Source organism: Myotis lucifugus, unplaced genomic scaffold (genome assembly GCF_000147115.1).
Source record: "Myotis lucifugus unplaced genomic scaffold, Myoluc2.0 scaffold_93, whole genome shotgun sequence".
NCBI lineage: Eukaryota > Metazoa > Chordata > Mammalia > Chiroptera > Vespertilionidae > Myotis > Myotis lucifugus.
In genome coordinates this window covers 1,389,017-1,395,101 of record NW_005871141.1, presented here as the reverse complement: position 1 = coordinate 1,395,101, position 6,085 = coordinate 1,389,017, and positions in this window count along the sequence as shown.

The window sequence follows — 6,085 nt, the reverse complement described above, 5'->3', positions numbered from 1 at the left end:
TATGCTGCTCGCCGCCCCCCCCCCCCCAACACACACACACACATACACCGTGAAATGCAGAAACTGCCTGACTCAAAGTATGCCAAGGTGCCACTTTACCATGTCTCCATATTTGGGGTGTGAGTCTGAAGACACTAGCCCTTGCCTAAGGGGGGTGGGGGATGGGGAAGCAGAACTGGTAGAACAGAGGACAGCCCTTTGCTTTCCATTTGCTTCCCTGCACGATTCAAGCTCTGTGAGCTTGTTGGGAAACATATTTTCTCTATCGTTTTGTGTGATTAAACAACCATCTCTAAACTTCGCTGTCAGTTCCACAGATAAGGGTTCAGAAGTCACATTTTTTTTTTTATTGGAAGATTATCTTAGTGTCAGATTTGTCTTCCCATTAGGAGTCTTTGATTTACAGGGGCTAGAATCAAGCGCTAGGAAACTCAGCTGCAATTTCACAAAGGTAACCTTTCAACTTTGGAGTTCATCTGATAAATCAGGTCAACCACAGAGAGCTCACATTTCTGACCCTGCTTAGCATGCAAAACGGACCCCAGCGGGAGTCCAGGATCTCAGCTGGGCCAGAGATTCATGTGCATTTTGGTAGAGGACACGTTCCCCAGACTTAGCTCATGATGTATGGCACCCTTACATTTATGGCCCTGCATTTTGGTTGTCAGTGGGGGTTGGAGGTGTCCAAGAAAGAAAGAAAGAAAGAAAAAAAGCAGAAACAGGAAGGTGTGCCCTTGAACAAAATGAACATGGAAGAAAGCTAGACACGAGTTAAATGGAGTTCTGTTTGCTAGTAAGTATACGAACGTAACTCGTTCTAATCCCTATGTGCTCTGATTACTAAACTTATTGAAATACTCATCAGGGCACCCCCAAAAGGCTGGCTTTTCACCCTTCCCCTTTGGTTTGTGAGAGATGGAAAGTCACCTGTTTAAGGGTGGGGAAAACTGAAATTCTTTGGTTCAGAAATAGGGAATTCCCCATTTAGAATGGTAGACATTTCCTCTTACATAAAGGGTCCGTCTGAAGTATTTACCCCTCACCGAGGCCTTTTTCTATGAAATCCTAGATGATCTGAGAGTCAGACTTCTTTACTCAGACCTTGCTGCATTCTCTTATTCATATTTACAGTCAAAAGGCCCCAATATATGGTAAAATGAGAAAAAAAAAAGGATTTTTTTTTTGTTTGTTTAGACCAAGTCTACGGGCCCTACTTTGTTTTGATTTGTCTTTCTTTTATGAAGTTCCCTTATTTAGGTCTTGAATAGGAAGATCCTGTGACTATAATATAGCACCTTTCGGGGGTTCCGGTTCATTAGCAATTAAAGCTACCAAGTATGTGGAAGGAATGTCACCAAATTCTCACACACGCAAAGCACAATTTCTATTGTATGCTTTGAGGTTGATCTTTTATGAGCTTCCAATGAAGTATTTGGAACTAAATCCAAAGGTGGATGAGAGTATTGATCTCTGAAATTATCACCATCTTTCCATTCTATAATAAAGGAATTTAGGAATGTTTTGTAGACTTCAAAATATCTCAGTTTTGAATTTCTTTTTTTTCCTGATAGGATATATTGAACACTAATTATGATTACTAGGATCTTTGTTGCTTCCAAATAATATAAAAACGCCGCATTTCAAAAAATTTGACTACCCATCATTTTAATGCTTATTTAACAACCTCAAGGGACCTTGCAATTCCAAAACAGCAGGTTGAGAACCACTGGTCTAGGCCAGTGGTTGGCAAACTCATTAGTCAACAGAGCCAAATATCAACAGTACAACAATTGAAATTTCTTTTGAGAGCCAAATTTTTTAAACTTAAACTATATAGGTAGGTACATTGTTATTAACTTAATTAGGGTACTCCTAAGGCTTAGGAAGAGCCACACTCAAGGGGCCAAAGAGCTGCATGTAGCTCGCGAGCCACAGTTTGCCGACCACAGGTCTAGGCTGTTTCTTCTGGGCTTTAAAGTTGCACTATTTGAGGATGTTTAAAATTCCAGAGAAAAAAATTACAGCTCTGGCCATGTTGAAAGCAATGAAAAAATAATATTGATAGTAAAAAAAAAAAATCCCTTCATAATCGGTGCATAAACTACCATATATGTCACGTAAATCTCACACCTCCAACATCTTGCACTGATTTTGACTGAAATTATTGCAGAACTTACAAATGACATGACACTATGGACAATAATAAATCCTGTTAGGAAAGATTCAATTTGCAGGAATCGGATGCTAGCTCCTAAGCGATTGTAAGTGTCTGAATTTTATCCTACTTGGCTGTTTCACGTATACAGAAATTGCATCTGCGCGTTTGATCTGTCCTGCTGAGCACCGCCAGCAGCTCGCCTCTCTGCCACGATTGTTTTTAAAATGGCAGGAAGGACGGACGTGACGAGTCCAGGGCACGCAGCAGGACGGCTCTCACGTGGCAGGAGAGAAGCCAGAATTGTCTTACAAAAAATTAGATACATCCGTGTAGTCATCTAATGCTGCAGCCTTCCACCTTGGGCAGGATGATCAGAATTACTCACTGGTGAATCTGCATCTAAGCTGTGGACAGTGGGAAGGTGCTGAAACAGTTGCTACTGAGCAGTCGATGTAGGCTGCCATCGGGTGAGCAGTTTGCTCAGCCAGTGGCAGCCCTACATGGACTGCTCAGTGGCAACTGTTTGGTTCAGATATAGGGAATTCCCCATTTAGAATGGAGCTCAGGCCCCTCCCACAGGTCTGGATGGACTCAAGTTGGTCTTCAGGGCAGCTCTGCGGTGTTTTGCTGCCTACCATGAAAGGGCAGCCACAGGAAAACTTCTTTTCCCCACTCGGGACTGGCCTGCTTAAGACCCAGGCGCATAAACGTCAGGGCCTGGCCTCCTCTGGGTTTCTTTTCTTGAGTAAATCCTACTCTTTGTGGCCTGACCGTTAGGATTGTTAACAGTGTAAAATGGGTGAATATGCCCTAACCGGTTTGGCTCAGTGGATAGAGCGTCGGCCTGAGGACAGAAGGATCCCAGGTTTGATTCCCAGTCAGGGCACAGACCTGGGTTGCAGGCTGGATCCCCAGTGTGGGGGGCATGCAGGAGGCAGCCGATCAATGATTCTCTCTCATTGTTGATGTTTCTATCTCTCCCTCTCCCTTCCTCTCTGAATTCAATAAAAATATATTAAAAAAAAATAAAATGGGTGAATAAAGAGAGACATGATCCCATTTTACTGATGCTATAAACTTAAGTAAAGAAAAACCTCATAGCATCCTCACATCCAGGGCGTGGCCCAACCCAGACAAAACTCCTAATTTCTAGTGTTTTCTTTTCAGTCTTGGGGGGTGTGGCCAGAGCGAGCACAAAGCCTTCAGCACCAAGGAGCTTACTGAAGAACAAACAAATCTGAAATGACACTAACAGAGAAGTGGTACTACCGCCTAGCACTTTGTCAAAAGCCAGTGACTTACTGTTGCCCAAGGTCCGCCCTGATTTCCTGGCAAACGTCTGGGTCCCCGGGATCTGGTTCTGGCTCCTCTGGGGAGTCTGCTGTTCGCTGTTTTCTAACCACACCCCACTTTCACGCCCAAGTGCCTGTGCTTCCGTTGTGTCCTTACGAGAGGCCTCGGTTCCGTACAGATAGAATCGCACCTGTCTCTCAGGATTAAACGCGGGTTTCTTTCCCTTTCCATTGAGAAACTTTCCCTGGCGGCCTCGAGCAGAACGATTCTAGTTAATACGTTCCGAGCTCATCACTTGTGTGGTGGACACTGGTCTAAAGCCTTTAGATCAGCGGTTCTCAACCTGTGGGTCGCGACCCCTTTGGCGGTCGAACGACCCTTTCACAGGGGTCGCCTAAGACCATCCTGCATATCAGATACTTACATGACGATTCATAACAGTAGCAACATTACAGTTATGAAGTAGCAATGAAAGTAATTTTATGGTTGGGTCACAACATGAGGAACTGTATTTAAAGGGCCAGAAGGTTGAGAAGCACTGCTCTAGATGTTTATTTTCGTGGTCCGCTTGCTAATCCTATGCGAGAGCACGGACAATGGTCCTTCTTGGGATAAACACCCCAGTGTCATATGGTGTTGCTGCTGTTCCCCATCAGGAGTACAGTCTAGTTCCCCACCCTACCAATGGGAGCTGGTCCGTGACTTGCTTTGACCAATAGGATGTGCCAATAGTGGCTTTGTGTCATCTCCAGGTCTGAGCCTCAAGAGCCCGTGACTACTTCGACTACCCCTCCTTGAGCCCTGCCAGCTGCTGTGTGAGGAAGCCCAGGTTGGCCCGGTGGCAGGTGAGATGCCACACGGACCAGCCCTTCCCCAGCTGACCTCACAGCTGCACTCGGATGTCTGAATGAGCCCGGCCCCGACAGGAGAACCAACATAGTTTGAATTACTGACCCACAGACTCCGAGCTAAACTGTAGATGCCTGCTGTTTCAAGCCATTTGTTTTGAGGGTGAGCTGTTCCATAGTAAAATAAGCTGATGAAGAACGGGACTAGTGTAGTTTTACCAATGAGCAAGATGAAGTGCAGAGAAGTCTACTAACATGTTCAGGGTCACACAGTTTTTCAAAGGTAGAACTGAGATTTAAACCAATATAGCCTGACTCCAGAGATGAACTATTCTGCTACGCTGGTCACAAAGGAAATGCCTGCTGCCGGTGAACGTCATTCATTCATTCATTCATTCATTCAGCATTTACTATATAACAGACACATTGCTAAACATTGTAGATACAAGTATGAATAACACTGCATCCTTGCCCTCAAGGATGTTCTCATAGGAGAGACAGGCAGGTAAATTCGACCCAGCGAGTGGATAACTACAATGTGATCATTGTTCTAATAAGGGTGTATACAATGAACTACTTGAGTAGGAAGATGTAGGCCACTAACTTCTTTATAGCACTTATTATCTGTAATACTTTTGACACTTATTACTTACTGCTTTCTATCATTAGTTGCTTATTTAGGGAGATATATTTTATGATTTCAACTAGATTATAAGCTTCTGGGGAGAAAGAGCCTTGTGTGTGGGAAAGCCTCCAATGGTACATAGCTCTGTACCTTGCCCACAGTAGATGGATGACTAAAGGTGAATTTTCAAATTTATTAGGATAACAGCAGAAAGAACAAGTGGGTATCCTATATAATAAAAGGCTAATATGCAAATCAACTGAATGGCAGAACGACCGGACCGGTTGCTATGACATGCACTGACCACCAGGGGGTAGATGCTCAATGCAGGAGCTGCCCCCTGGTGGTCAGTGTGCTCCCATAGGGGGAGCACCGCTCAGCCAGAAGCCGAGCTTATGGCTGGTGAGTGCAGCGGCTGTGGCGGGAGCCTCTCCTGCCTCTGCAGCAGCGCTAAGGATGTCTGATTGCAAACCGTCAGTAGGACATCCCATGAGGGCTCCCAGACTGCGGGAACACCCCCCACCCCGAGTGCATGAATTTCATGCACCGGGCCTCTAGTTTAACAATAAGAGACTGTATTGGGCATTTGACCAAAGTGCTGTGACTCAGTCTCTTGATTATACTGATCTACTGTCTAAAACAGAATCAATCTTTATTATATTGTGAAATAAACAACTTATTGTTCACAATACATAGATAAGAGCTCGATAGGACCTTAGCGAGTGCTTCCCTCAAACCCTTCTCCCATGGCATCCATCACTCAGCAAAGTGCTGTAAACATTTGAAGAGAGCAGTTACTTTTATGGAAATATTAGTTAAACGACTAAGCGAGGGTAGCACAGCGTCCTGGTTCTAAGCACGGGTTCTGGGAGCAGAGCCACCTGTGCTTGAATCTTAGCTCTGTGACCCTGGGCAAGTGACTGCTCTCTCCCAGGGTCCTCATCTGAGAATGGAGATAATTATGGTACCCACATCCTGGAGTTTTATTATGCTTACATTTTTGTAAATATTTGTAAAAGTGCTTAGAACAATGTCAGGTGCATAGTGAGTGCCATGTAAATATTAGTTAAATAAAAATTAAATAAACGTATGTAGCTGGAGAGATCTCAATAAATATTGGAGGAAGGCAGGAATAAAGAAATCACTTTCACCCAAGCCAGT